Source organism: Ovis canadensis, chromosome 19 (genome assembly GCF_042477335.2).
Source record: "Ovis canadensis isolate MfBH-ARS-UI-01 breed Bighorn chromosome 19, ARS-UI_OviCan_v2, whole genome shotgun sequence".
Taxonomy (NCBI): Eukaryota; Metazoa; Chordata; class Mammalia; order Artiodactyla; family Bovidae; genus Ovis; species Ovis canadensis.
In genome coordinates, this window is record NC_091263.1 from 63480938 (window position 1) to 63495950 (window position 15013).

At 57.1% G+C, this 15013-nt stretch overlaps 1 long non-coding RNA gene across 1 annotated transcript; it reads right to left on the reverse strand.

Moving 5' to 3' along the window:
- Positions 1-604: 604 nt before the first annotated feature.
- Positions 605-14699, reverse strand: LOC138424476 (uncharacterized). Its single transcript, XR_011250807.1, has 3 exons — positions 14352-14699; positions 10466-10667; positions 605-1101 (listed from the first exon to the last, which is right to left on the reverse strand). It is a non-coding gene; the product is annotated as an uncharacterized lncRNA (long non-coding RNA).
- Between the last annotated feature and the right edge of the window lie 314 nt (positions 14700-15013).

The following is a 15013-nucleotide window of genomic DNA, read 5'->3' on the forward strand; positions in this document are numbered from 1 at the left end:
CTGCCCTGCCCCTGCCTTTGCCCAGCTAGGCTCCGCCCAGGGACGCGCCTTGACCTGGCAGGTCCCTCTGGAACCAGCCAGCTCCCCCAGAAGCTCCTATGATGCCCCAGCCACCTCTGCTCTGAGCCCCTCAAACTGACCCCAGCCAGAGTCACCCAAGGACACACCCTCACGCCCAAGGTGGGGCTGGGAGCGCTGATTGTGTTCTGCGGAGCCAGCACCCACCCCCACCTCAGCTCAGCCCCCAGAATTGTTCCCCATGACAGCTGCTCCTGGATTGGGTCTGCTAGAAGCCTCTGGGACTTGGAGCAGGAGAAGCAACGTAATTAGTCTTCCAGGACCTTCCAGGCAGCACCTCACAGGTGCCTGTTAACTAGAAACAGAAAGTGCTTCCTGTCGTGGAGGCCTGGGCCGGCCCGAGTCTGGGCTGCTGCAGTGTGACTTCTTGGCCCCAACCGTGAAGTTAACCTTTGCTCCCAGGGTGGCCTTGGTCCTGAGGTTGGGTCCAGTTCACCCTCAGCTGGGGCGTGCTTAGGAATAGGGCCGTTTGTGAGGTTCCCACAAGGATGCCCATGCCCTTTGAAACATATCCCAGAGTCTTCTATTTTTCCAGTTCTAATATTTTCTTAATGAAGTATAGTTGATTCATAATGTGAATATCTGCTGTATAGCAAAGTGATTCAGTTATATATATTCTTTTTTTCCATTGTGGTTTATCAAGGGATAGTGAATATAATTCTGTGTGTTACAGTAAGACGTTGTTGTTTATCGATTCTATATACAAAAGCTTATATCTGCTAACCCCAGCCCCTTCCCCCTTGGCAACCACCGCTTGGTTCTGTATGTTCATGGTTCTGTTTGCTAGATCAGTTCGTCATATTGTAGATTCCACACAGAAGTGACGTCCCGTGGTATTTGTCTTTCTCCGACTTGTTCACATAGTAGGATAATCTCTAGTTGCGTCCACGTCGCTGCACACAGCATCATTTCGTTCTTTTCTAGTATTTATTTGGCTGCACCGGGTCTTCCTTGTGGCATACAGGGTCTTCTAGTTGCAGCATGCAGGATCTCGTTCTCCAACCAGGCATTGAACCAGGCCCCCTGCATTGGGAAGACAGAGTGTTAGCTGTTGGACCACGAAGGAAGTCTCTCGTTCTTTTTTGTGGCTGAGTAGTAGCCCCCGGAGTGTGTGTACTGCATCTACCCATTCATCTGTTGATGAACATTTAGGCTGTTTCCATGGCCTGGCTATTGTGAATAGTGCTGCTGTGAACACAGGTGGTGGTGGTGGTGTTTGTTTAGTTGCTGAGTTGTGTCCAACTCTGTGCAATGCCATGGACTGCAGCCGCCAGGCTCCTCTATCCGTGGACTCTCCAGGCAAGAGTACTGGAGTAGGTTGCTATTTCCTTCTCCAGGGGACCTTCCCGACCGAGGGATCGAACCTGCGTGTCCTGCATTGCAGGTGGATTCTGTACCACCGAGCCACCTGGGAAGCCCAAACAAAGGTTTGCATGTGTCTTTTTGAATTACCACAGTTTTTTCTGGATATAGGCCCAGAGAGGGATTGCTGGATCACATGGTAATTCTTAGTTTTCTGAGGAACCTCCATAGTGTTCCATAATGGCTACCCATTCCCACCAACAGTGTAGGCGGACTTCCTTGTCTCCACACCCTCTCCAGCATTTACTGTTTGCAGACTTTTTGATGATGGCCATTCTGACTGCTGTGAGGTGATATCTCATTGTGGTTTTGATTTGCATTTCTCTAATAATCAGCAATATTGAACATCTTTTCATGTGTCTGTTGGCCATCTATATTTCTTCCTAGGGTCTTCTGTTGGGTTAACTGCCTCTGGTTTAGGGGAACCTCAGCTCTGGTGGCCCCTCTTGAGGGGCCAGGGGTTAGTCTGAGGCAGGTTAGGTGAGAGTCTGCCCAGCACTTGGAGCAAGCATCCCTGAGCAGCCAGACCTGCTGCGATGAGGCTTGCTCCTTTGCTGCCTGGCCTGCTTCTGCCATTGGCCCACTCCATCTGTTCTCAGCATAGCAGCCAGAGTCAGCCAAGCTGTAAGATTAAAAAATAATAATAAAAAGAAAACTTGTAAGCTAGCTCATGCCAGCCCTGCTGAACCCCTTCCAGCAGTTCCGCAGCCTCCTTTAAGTACAGGCCACAATGCTCACCGCAGCATCTCCTACCACCCTCCAGCCACCCCTCAGGCCACTCTGGACACACCAGGAACATTCCGGCCCCAGGGCCTTTGCACCTGCTCTTCTGCTGCCAGGAGCGCTTTGACTTCACCTGTCTGCCTTGGTCTGCCCATCCACAACATGGGGTAAGAACAATAGAGGCCGGTAGAGGTGCTGGAAAGATGTGCTGAGACTATTCACACAAGGCTGTAAGAACAGCCTTTGTCCCAGCAGGGCTCCAGTGCGTGGCCTGGGGAGGTGGCTGTAAGTGGGAGGTAAAGGGCCAGGCCCCCATCATCCACTCCTGTGGGCCAGCTAGCTGGCTACAACACCTACTGCAGGCCTGGCCCTGGTTGGCCTGCTGGAAACCTGGGGCTCAACCAGTGCTCCTGGGAGGGAGATCCACTGTACCCCGTGAGGCCCTCCCATCTGCTCCCTAACCGCCGTCTCTCATTAGACACCCCACTCCACGTGCCAACATGGACCCTACAGAGCCTTTTCCTATGAGGCTTCTAGCCACCAGGCCAATCTGAGTGCCCAGGCATGGCCCCCACTGGACAGGGAGGGCAGGAGGAGCAGCCAGCCCACATGCCCAGCCTCCTTGCCCACCCCTGAGCCTAGAGGACAGAGCGGACAGGTCAGTGGCCTTGCTGCACCCAGGGCTCTCCAGTGGGGTCAGGGTAGCTGGGCTGGATCTGAATGAGCATCTTGCTGCTGGCCAGCTGTGGAGGGGCTTCCTCACACCCCCATAGGTCCTGCCACCTACCTGGTTCTGTCCTGCTCTTAAGGGCTCAGAACCCCAGTCCAGAGGGTCAGGGATTTGGGGCTTTTTCTGCCTGAAGGAGAGAAGTGGGCCCTCTAAGGGGTCTCCCCTGCCGCTGCCACCCTTCCCTACTCCACCCCGGCAGGTGGCTGGCCTGGGCCCTCCTGCGGGGCTGGAGCCTGGCAGTCACCTTGTGCGAGGAGGGCAGCAGGACTTGTGAGGATAGTCTTCCCTCCTCTGGCCTCCGCTCTCCCTCGCTGTCCCCCTCCTCCAAACACATGGTTCCAATCCCCTCTCAGGCCCCTTTCCCCCTCCCCAGCCCCTTCCCATTTCCTCTCAGAGGCCCTCACTTGCATGTGGAACTCATTAGAAGCCCCTCAGGCCTGGTAACACAACTCTTGGGGAGGGGGCCTTGTCCACAGCCCCCATGCTGAGAGGAGCAGCCTCCCTGTGCAGCCTTGAGCTGGAAACCACGGGAGCTGCACTGGTTAGGGGAAGTGTGGCCAGGCATTGGCTCAGCTCTGTCCGCGCCCGTTTAATCGTCCTGGCCTCCCCAGGAGCTAGGATGACTTCCGGTCCCACTGCAGCATTGGACCTGCTGGTGGAAAGCAGACCTCAGAGCACCTGGGGCGGATCACGGGGAGAACATGGGGTTTTGAGCAGCTCTTGATGACCTTCAGCCTCTCATCTGAAGATGGTAAGGGAAGTGCAGGGAAGAGAGCATGGTCTGAGCAGCCGCTGGGCAACATAAAGCCATTTCCTCTCCTGAAGGACAGGCTGAGGGCAGTGCCGTGGGCTGGGAGTGAAGGTTATGCAAAAAAACGGATGCTGTGGTCCATATGGCCAAAATTAAGCCTGCTGTATCCCTGCAGGACTTCTCAGAGCCTGTAGCACACCCTTATGCTCTGCAGCCAGGGCCAGAGTTCAGAGTGTTTCTCAGACATTTGACCACTTGAGCCTCTTTCTCCAGGTTTGCTTGGTGAGACTAGCATTCTGTGAATCCTGCTTTGGACAGCTGTACAGGCAGAGCCCTGAGGAGGCATGATCAAAGCCCCCTGCTAGGAAAGGCTCCCCGAGGGTCAGAACAGGGGCTGCTGTCTGCCCAGACTGAGCAAAGGGTGGGGACTGAATGGCAGCCACAGCTAAGCAAGGGTGTGCGGGGGCCAGTGTGGCTGAGCCTTGGAGGGAGGGCCAGGCGTGATGCCCAGTCCCTCCCTGCCCTTCCCCATGGGAGCTCGGCGGGCTGCTGTGGGCACTGAGGCATGAGGCTGGGGACAGGGCCTTCCCCGCCCACATCAGCCTCAGCTCAGGCAGCTGCCCGCTCCAGGTTCAGGAGAGTTGCTGTCTCCTGTCACCCTTCCTGCTGGTGCCACAGCCTCTCTGCCGAGTCCTTGCTGCCCGCACTCCACAGCACAGCTGCATACCAGCCCCAGGCCCGAGCCTCTGCTCCAGGAGCCCTTCCCACAGGGGGCGCCGCCCGCCCCCAGGGCCCTCTCCCCACTGTCCAGGCACAAGAGGGCTGAGCCGGGGAAACACGCGCTCGGCCCTGGGCGGGACCCTTCCCGAGCGCTTCTCTCGTGCCTCGTGTGGTGTTCTGTAGGGACCCCAGTGTTCAGAGGAGGAAGCAGGCCCGGAGTGGGGAGGCTGCTGGTGGAGTCAGCGTCACGGCCAGGCCCCTTGGTCAGGCTGCCAGTCTCCACTCTTCCCGTCCCTGCTGCCCATGCATGGGGCCGCTTGGGAGCGCCTTGGGCCTAAGCAACCCTTCCCTGTGATAATCCAGGGTGGAACCCGCCCGGCTGTCCCGCACCCCTGAGAGTTAGAGTAGTAAGCCAAGGTGTTGCCCCCCCCGCCTTAGATGGAAAGGCTGGGCACCTCTGGGAGCCAGCCAAGTCCACAGCAGCACCCCAGATCTGAGGGTCCCAGCTCTCCCACGGTGGGTGCTCCGTGTCCCACTAGAGTTCATGGCCTGAGGAATCCAGCCACTCCCCAGCCTGAGTTCTTGGCCTGGCCTAGTGGTTCTGGGGAAGGTTTTTATTTTGTGGTGTTTTAATTTGGCTGTGCCAGAATTTTTTCGGGGTCTTTGTTGCGACATGCAGGATCATTCATTGCGGCACACAAACTCAGCTGCGGCATGTGGCATCATCCCTGACCAGGCATTGAACCCGGCCCCCCTGCGTCGGGAGTGCAGCCCTAGCCACCGGACTGCCAGGGAAGTCCCGCTGGGGACATTTTGACAGGGGGCTCCAGCTCTGGCCAAACTGCCCTCGGTGCCTCACCCCCATGAGCCCGTCTCAGAGCCACCGCTCTGGCTCAGGCCAGAGGGCTGTGCCGTTAGGGCACTGCCGGCTTCTCGCTAGAGACTGCATAAGCCACGGCGAGGGGCAGGGACGGGAGCACGGTCCCGTAAGCCGAGGCGGCCCCAGGTCCTCCCTGTGACCACCTCCGAGGGCCCCACTAGGAGCCCCGAGACTCCACTGGTCCCTCCTCTTCCCAGGGGACCCTAGTCTTTGCACGGATGGAGTGCCCCAGGTTTGGGGGGCATGTGCCCCTGTGGCAGGAGTAGGGCTGGGTGAGGCCACATCAAGAAGAGGAGTTGCCCAGACTGTTGCCTAGGGCAAGCACCCACGCTTGCCTGCCTGTGCGCACAGGACATTCAGCACCAGGCGGCCAGCGGACAGCTGAGCCCACGTGGTAACACTGCTGGCCATGAAACCTGCGACGGGGCTGAGCACTGAGGCCTCAACCCAGCGGCCTCGTCGTGGTCACGTGACAGTGATCGCCGTCACTATCACCGCCAGGGCCTCATGGGAGGGATTCCTGAAAGACGGTGTGTGGGCCGATGGGGAGTGGACCAGACAGGCCCAGGCTGGCAGCAGGCAGATGCTAATGAGGCAGTTGGGCCTGGCAGCTACAGAGAGACCTACCAGGCACCACCCCTTGGCCCACCAGGAGCACCCATCCCAGGCCCCTGGCACATCCGCCCGCCAGGTGCCCTGGGAATTCCCGGCCACCTCCACCCTCCCAGCCTGGAAGGTTGGATTGACTTCACTGTCAGGGGCCTGCCACTGCTAGCTAGCTAGCTACAGCTGGTTTGCGCAAGACAGAGAGCACCACCCCAGACTCCATCACCGCTCCTTGTCTTTGCTCTGGCTGGGAATGCCTGCCAGAGGCACCCTCTGGCCACCTCCCCCACAACCCCACCCGTTGCCCCAACAAACCATTGGATCTCCAGGCCCTTCCTTGCAGAGGTGGCTTCAGAAAGAATCAGAGGAGTCAAGCAGGAGGCCAAGGGTGACAGGGTGGCTGCTCCACCCCCAGAGCCCTGGCTTCCATCCCTGAGCCCCAGGCGGGCTCATGTGGTGCTGTCCACAATCCTGAAGGGGAGGATCAGCCCATGGCAGAGGTTTTGGGGAGAGGTGTGTGAGAGGAGAGGGCTCGCCTCCACCCACAACTTTAGGGCAGGGGACCTGCTGAGCCCTTTTCTTCTCCACCTTCCTCCAGACTGCAAGGAAATTGGAGCTGGCCGCTGCTTTCTCGGGGCTGTTGAGCTGTTTCTCCTGGGCCTCTAGGGGTGACCTCAGTTTCAACATAGGGGGCTTCCCCACCCAGTCCAGCCCCTCTTCCAGGCTCGCAAATGGTGGTGTGCAGGACTGGAACTCAGGCTTGGGACTTGAGGGACCCCCTGGGTCCACCGGGAGTGGGAGTTTGCGCTCAGTCTACAGAGGGAGGATGAGATGCCCCTGGTCAGGTGGGGGCCTGCACTCTCAAATAGGGAGACCGAAGCCACCAGCCTGAGCACGGGGAGGACGGCCTGCCAGGCTCGGTGCAGGAGCCACCCCTTCACAGTAAGGAGACTTCCGACTCCAGGCAGCCCATGCAGGACAGGCTGAGGGCCAAGTGAGGATTGAATGGAAGTGAGAGGTTGCTGGGATCCTCCAGTGTGGCAGAGAAGGGCCAGAGGCATTTTAAATCACAGGACCTTGCTCATGGCTGGTGGCCCAGGAGTCCAAAAAGAAGTCGGATCCCTATTCGGACTCAGCCACCTCTGGTGCCCACACTGGCTCTGGAGGCCGGGCGGGGGTGGGGGGATAAGCATGCAGTCAGTCGTCAGACCAGTGAGTGCTAAGGCCCTGTGGAGACAGCAGGCGGGGTGCTGCAGGGGCCTGGGCTGGGGGACCCTGGACCCTGAGGGGAGGCGGGAGAGGGGCCGCGCCAGATCACTGAGGCCACGCTGGTCTGTAAGCAGGGAAGGACCAGGTCTCATTCTCAGAAGATCCCTCTGGCCGCTGGGTGGGGAATGGACTGTGGGGATGGAGCAGGGGGCAGGGAAGGAGGCTAGTGAGATGGTCTAGGGGAGACTGTGGAGCCGCAGTGGACAGGGTCTGGGTCTTGGGAAGAATGAGCCGTGGAAGCACACTGGATAGCACACACCTCCTTGCACATGCCCCACGTCTGTCCCCCACCCTGCCAGTGAGGGCCCCCTGCCATTCCAGTGATGGGAGAGCTGGTAGAGCAAGGGGCTCCCTGCGGAGGCCAGAGCCACCTGGGCACCACTGGACGGGGGGAGCAGAGCTCTGGTTCTTAGTCTGGGGCCCAGCCCCCTGCCCAGTTGGGGCTGTAACCATGGGCCTTAGTTTCCCCACTGGTCAAAAGGGTTGACAGCCCTCACAGGGCTGGTGCAAAGCTTGGACATGAGACCAGAAGGAAACAAGCCTTGAGAATATCAGGCAGGCCCCTGATCAGGAAGACGACAGGGCCTGTGTGTGGGAGCCCCAGGCAGGCATATCTGCCCGTCCCACTTGCCTGTGTTTGTGCGTCTCCTTTCCATCACCTTGGCCACCGTGACTCACTGCACTGTGGGTAAGTGAGTTAACTGGTTGGGGTTGGAGCCAGACCCTTAGGTAAGGCATTCCCTTCCTAGGCCTCGGTTTCCTCATCTGTAAGATGGACAGACAAGCCCTGCTTTGCTCACCTCACTGGGGAACCTGGGGTGGTGCAGGGCCAAGGAGGTGAGTGCTGCACTGGCGTGAGGTCAAGCGGTCCAGCCTTTGTGCGGGGACCAGGCCTGCTGGACGTCAGTCCCAGGTCAGCCAGCCGTGAGCAGGGCTTGAAGTGTTCAACTTGTCTATGCTGACCAGCCCAGTGGAACCTCCCTTTATTGAGGGGAACTCCAGGCCTGAGAGAGCTTGGAACAGAAGGCAGGTGGGATCATGGCAAAGGCCTGGCTGGGCCCAGGTCTCTGGGTGACCTCATGGGGGACTCTGGTGATGCAAGGAGGCTCACACACGGGAGGTCGCAGAGGCAGGATACCCAGCCCTGCTGTACCCCAACTCCTGCAAGCTTAACCGCCCATAAGTAGGTAGAGAGCAGGGGAGGAAGTGTGTGGAGGCAGGGGTTCTGTGTCTGGGGCACCGAGTAGGAAGCAGGAGGAGGTTAGGGTGAAGCGAGCTGGGCCGGCTATGAATTGGGAATTCAGCAAATAGGTTTTGTCTCCCTTGACTACCACAGGTAATCAACTGGTTTTGAGGCCTGAGGATAGTGCAGCAAGTGCTGTGATTGACTAGTAATGCCTGCCCGGGAAGAATCATGGCCGAGCTGCTGACTCTCTGGGCTGGTATTTGGCCAGGAAAGCCACACTCTCAAATGAGTAGCCCCAGGAATCCACCTGGGGAGGCTGGCCGAGGGCCTGCAGTTGCTGCTGGGTGGGCAGCTGGGGAAGAGAGGATGACATCCGTCTAGTCTCCCTCTGAGGTTCCCACGCTCCCTTGTCCAGGGCAGGTTCTCAAAAAATGAGCCCACTTGGGAGGAGAGGCTCCCCACCTCTGCCTTCTCCAGGCTCCCTGGGGAGTTCCCAGAGCTCTGCCCTGGCTTCCATCCTGCTGACTTTTGTCCTCTGGTTCTCCGGGGTGTGAGCCACTCTCCCCCCTGCTCCTCAGGGCCTCAACACCTGGGCCGGGCGGGAGGAGGCTGGATAGGCTGGCTCTGCAGTTGCAGAGCTGTCCCAGGCAGCAGCCTGTCTGTGCAACTCTGCCATCACCGGGGCCTGGCGTTCCCCGTGGGGAGGTAGGCAGGGATAGATCCTTCCACTCCATGCAGAACTAGTCAGCCCAGAACACCCCAACCTGGGCCAGTAGGGAAGGGTGGGCCTGGGTGACAGTAGATTCCACCAGCCTGTAACAACCCCTCTGGGTTCTCTGTGGGCACCCCTCTTAACTGGGAGGCAAGTGCCCAGACATACTCTGTCTACATGTCACAGAGAGTATGTGCACATGTGTATTGGATATTTCTGCACGAGTGCACTTCCACTCTCTACCTACTTATGGGCAGTTGAGCTTGCAGCAGGCTGAGTATCCTGCCTCCGTGACCCCCTGTGTGAGCAAGTGAACATTTCAAGCCCTGCTCATGGCCCAGCCAGGCCTTTCTCATGACCCCACCTGCCCTCTGTTACAAGCCCTCTCAGGCCTGGGGTTCCCCTCAAGAAGGCGGGTCTGCCGCGCTGGTCGGCCTGGGCAACATTTCAAGCCCTGCTCACGGCTGGCTGACCTGGGACTGACATCCAGCAGGCCTGGTCCCCGCACAAAGGCTGTACTGCTTGCCCTCACGCCAGTGCAGCACTCACCTCCTTGGCCCTGCACCACCCCAGGTTCCCCAGTGAGGTGAGCAAAGCAGGGCTTGTCTGTCCATCTTACGAGGAAGCTGAGGCCTAGGAAGAGAATGCCTTACCTAAAGGTCTGGCTCCAACCCCAACCAGTTACTGTATTAGTGTGTTTTTTTTAAAAATTATTTTATTTTTGGTTATGTCAGGTCTCAGTTGTGGCACGTGGGTTCCAGAGCATGTGGGCTCTGTAGCTGTGGCTCACAGGCTTAGTTGCTCCGCAGCATGTGGAATCTTAGTTCCCCCACCAGGGATCAAATCCTTGTCCCCTGCACTGGAAGGCAGAGCATTGGATCACCAGGGATTGGTGTTCTTTTTCTGCACACACATCTGTGCCTGTGAGCATGTATGTGTGAACACACAGATCTGTGTGTTTGGGCCTGTGTTGTGTCCTTAAGAGTGTGTGTGTGTACGTGCACACACACAGATGTGTACAGCCAGGAGTTCTATCCGGGACAGGAGAGTTGCCAGGCCTTTCACAGTCCACTCCTGGCCTGGCTTAAACACTAGCTGTTCTGACTGCAACCCAGACAGGCACCTCACCAAGGTATGCGGGAGAAGCTATCAAAGTTCAGGGACAAGCAGAGACTGCTAGTCTGGGTCTTAGGCAGGGCTCTGGATGGCGCATCTCCTCCACCCTGTGGAGTGGTCCTGGGTAGAGACTGGCTCTGCACCATGCACCAGAGCAGACACCCTGGACTGGAGTGCCCAGCCCCTGCCTCTGCTCAGCTCTCACAGTGGGAAAATCTGCCCAATCGTGGAAGCTAGCAGGAGCTCACCCCAAATCTGTGCTAGGATGTGAAGGCCAGGAACGGACAACCCTCCCCGCTCCTGCCCGTGCCATTGAAAACATGGTGGCTCACCTCTAAGAAATCCAGGGGCACCAGTGGGAAGAGGGAGACTCACTTCCAAGATGCTGATGCTCGGTGCCAGTTCCTGGGTCACCATGCCACATGGACATGGGGCGGGGGGCGGTTGGGGTGGTGCGCACCAGTTCTGTTCAGTTCACATCAGAGCTCTGCTGTCACAACCAAGCTTTGCCCCCTGGGGAGGCCTTACAAATAGCTGTGAAAAGAAGAGAAGTGAAAAGCAAAGGAGAAAAGGAAAGACACAAGCATCTGAATGCAGAGTTCCAAAGAATAGCAAGAAGAGGTAAGAAAGCCTTCCTCAGCGATCAATGCAAAGAAATAGAGGAAAACAACAGAATGGGAAAGACTAGAGATCTCTTCAAGAAAATTAGAGATACCAAGGGAACATTTCATGCAAAGATGGGCTCGATAAAGGACAGAAATGGTATGGACCTAACAGAAGCCGAAGATATTAAGAAGAGGTGGCAAGAATACACAGAAGAATTATACAAAAAAATCTTCACGACCAAGATAATCACGATGGTGTGATCACTCACCTAGAGCCAGACATCCTGGAATGTGAAGTCAAGTGGGCCTTAGAAAGCATCACTACAAACAAAGCTAGTGGAGGTGATGGAATTCCAGTTGAGCTATTTCAAATTCTGAAAGATGATGCTGTGAAAGTGCTGCATTCAATATGCCAGCAAATTTCGAAAACAGCAGTGGCCACAGGACTGGAAAAGGTCAGTTTTCATTCCAATCCCAAAGAAAGGCAATGCCAAAGAATGCTCAAACTACTGCACAATTGCACTCATCTCACACGCTAGTAAAGTAATGCTCAAAATTCTCCAAGCCAGGCTTCAGCAATACGTGAACGGTGAACTCCCTGATGTTCAAGCTGGTTTTAGAAAAGGCAGAGGAACCAGAGATCAAATTGCCAACATCTGCTGGATCATGGAAAAAGCAAGAGAGTTCCAGAAAAACATCTATTTCTGCTTTATTGACTATGCCAAAGCCTTTGACTGTGTGGATCATAATAAACTGTGGAAAATTCTGAAAGAGATGGGAATACCAGACCACCTGACCTGCCTCTTGAGAAATCTGTATGCAAGTCAGGAAGCAACAGTTTGAACTGGACATGGAACAACAGACTGGTTCCAAATAGGAAAATGAGTACGTCAAGGCTGTATATTGTCACCCTGCTTATTTAACTTCTATGCAGAGTACATCATGAGAAACGCTGGGCTGGAAGAAGCAACAAGCTGGAATCAAGATTGCCGGGAGAAATATCAAGAACTTCAGATATGCAGATGACACCACCCTTATGGCAGAAAGTGAAGAGGAACTAAAAAGCCTCTTGATGAAAGTGAAAGTGGAGAGTGAAAAAGTTGGCTTAAAGCTCAACATTCAGAAAACGAAGATCATGGCATCTGGTCCCATTACTTCATGGGAAATAGATGGGGAAACAGTGGAAACAGTGTCAGACTTTATTTTGGGGGGCTCCAAAATCACTGCAGATGGTGATTGCAGCCATGAAATTAAAAGACGCTTACTCCTTGGAAGAAAAGTTATGACCAACCTAGATAGCATATTCAAAAGCAGAGACATTAGTTTGCCAACAAAGGTCCATCTAGTCAAGGCTATGGTTTTTCCACTGGTCATGTATGGATGTGAGTTGGACTGTGAAGAAGGCTGAGCACCACAGAATTGATGCTTTTGAAGTGTGGTGTTGGAGAAGACTCTTGAGAGTCCCTTGGATTGCAAGGAGATCAGCCCTGGGATTTCTTTGGAAGGAATGATGCCGAAGCTGAAACTCCAGTACTTTGGCCACCTCATGCGAAGAGTTGACTCATTGGAAAAGACTCTGATGCTGGGAGGGATTGGGGGCAGGAGGAGAAGGGGACGACAGAGGATGAGATGGCTGGATGGCATCACTAACTCGATCAACGCGAGTTTGAACTCCAGGAGTTGGTGATGGACAGGGAGGCCTTGCATGCTGCGATCCATGGGATTGCAGAGTCGGACACGACTGAGCGATTGAACTGACCTGAAGGCCCCTCCACCATGTGGTTCTGGGGCTGAATGTGTGCAGACAGGGCATATGGCTCCAAATGTGTCTATGGGGTTCAGGCCTGGCAACTAAGGGACGAGGGCTGAGATAGAGGTGGCAGGAGGAGTGGACTTGGGAAGGGAGACAGGCCGCTGGACATACAAAGGGGGAGTGTGGGGCGGGGGGGAGGCTGTCACTGTGACTGTGATAGAGTCCAGAGCAAAGATGGGGGCAGGGTCCTGGGATCACCTCGCCTAGAGAATCTAGAAGCTGGGATATTCTTCTAGAAGATGGACAAAGAGTGAGTGCAAAAACTCCAGGCTGAGGAAAGTGTGTGCAAAGGCTTGAGGCATGTGGGAGAGGGGTCTGTTCCGCAGAAAACTCCACACCCAGCCACAGCTCCCCACTCACCGCCAGGGACCCACCCTGTCCTTCAAGGAGACCCTAGTGAGTGGGGCACCTCTTCCAGGGGCTGCAGGTGAGCAAGGATCTGAACCTGGAAGGGCAGGAAAGGCCACATTCCTGAAGAGGAGGAATGCCTTTGATCCCAGGCCTGGCTCAGGCCACCCGGTCCCCTCTTCCAGGATCCCTGAGAGGCTCACAGTTGTAGAGCAAGGCCCTGGGCAGGGGCAGCTCTGGCGTCTGCAGTCTGACCCCAAGCAAGATCCTGTCAGGCTCTGAGCCCTGTATGTGCATCAGAGGGTTCTGTGTCTGTCCACCGCCCCTTCCCCAACACTCAGGGGCAGCCCTGCTGGGACCACTGTGTGCATTGTGCCCAGCTGTTCACGGCTGGAGGCAGGGCTTCCACTCAGGAACCAAGGCTTCGGGCTCTTCTCCAGCCAGGGTGACCGGGCCGGGACCAGGCTGACGTCAGGGGGCCAGGCTGATTTGCTTCCACTGTACCTCCTCCCTCCCCAAATGCTGCCCCTTGTCCTGTACTACAGCAGGGGGCCCCCACCCCCAGGGAGGCTTCCCAGTTCCATGCGTCGTCACAGGCTTCTCATCCAGGGTGGCTGTCCCTGAGAGGAGTCTGGAGTGGGAGGGAGAATAGGGAGCCATCACACGCTACTTGTGGGAAGGTGGGGCTCTCTCCCTCCTGGGAGGGGCACAGAGAGGCCCCTCTCCGTTGGGCCCCCACTAATGAGAACACTGCTGTAGTCCACACTCCAACAGGCTCCCAACAAGCCCACTGAGGAATGCTCATTAGCGAGGAGGTCCTCTCCCATGTGTGTCTGCTTAGACCTCTTTTTTGTCTATTGGCTGCACAGCCCAGCATGTGGGATCTTAGTTCCCTGACAAAGGGGTGGCACCTGTTGCCCCTTCATTGGAAGCGCAGAGGAGTCAATCCCAGGACTCTTCGTTTGAGCGCTGTCTCCATCCCTGCCGACCAGCAACAGGACTACCTTGGGATGGACTATTTGGGTACTGTCGGGCCCAGCACCCTCCCACATGGGGAGACCTGAGGCCCAGAGAGGTGAGAACCATCACAACTTATCAGCAAGCAGCAGAGCAAAGTGTGCATCTGAGCCCCTCAGGCTCGGCGAGCCCTTTCGACGCGTTCCGGATCCCCGGGCAAGAAGGCGCTGCCCAGCAACCCTAGGACAAGCCTGCGTGGGAGGCCAGAGACCAGCTTTTCCTATCACCTCCCTGGGCCTGGCATCTCGGATGCTAGGACCATCTATATCTGCAATACTCTGGTCTTTCCGGAAGTGTAACCGTGGAAGAGATCCCTGCTCCTCTGCCACGCAGCCCTGCAGTTGGGATGAAACCTGGTAGACTCTCCTCCGCGAGGACAAAAGGGCGTTAGTGGGGAGGTGGGTAGCGGGGAATGCCGCAGGGCCGCTCCTCTACCTGGTCAGAAAGCTCAACTCCTGCAGGTTCCAGAGGCACGCACTCTGGCAAATCTCAGGCACCGCCGCCATTCATCTCTGACCCTGATTCCCTCCAGGATGTAGAGGCAGGGTGGCGGGGAGCCGCCCAGCCTCGGGCAGAGTGGGAGGGGGTAAGCCCCAAGGATGTGGGCGCACTCCGCCGGGCAGGGAACGGACCGGACGGACTGCAGGATCAGCCAGGGACGGACTCCCCAGCGCAGACAGCCCTGACTCCTTAGGGGAAGCGCGGCAGGCCCCGCGCACGCGCGCCGCGCTAGTGGAGCCGCTTTGTTCCAGGGCTACCTGCGGCTCCATTCACCTCCTCCGCGGAGCCAGCCAGCCTGCCACCCGCAGCCAGTGCCGCTGAGGCCCCGCCCAGCCCGCGCTGGGTGGAACTTTTGGCGGGCCCCGCCTTCCCTCTGCCCCGCTCCTTCGGCTGCGATTGGCGCTCTGCGTGGTGCGTCCCGCCTGTCATTAAAGTTGATTCGACAGTTAGGAAAGGTGGGAGGAGAGCAGGTTACAGAGGGGGCCCCCTCCCTCCCACCCCGGTCCAGTGGAAAAGTCACGTGGCGCTTCACTCCGCGCCTGTCACCACTCCGCTTGTAAAGCTTTCTTAAAGGTCCCGCTGTCTCTTCCCAGGGC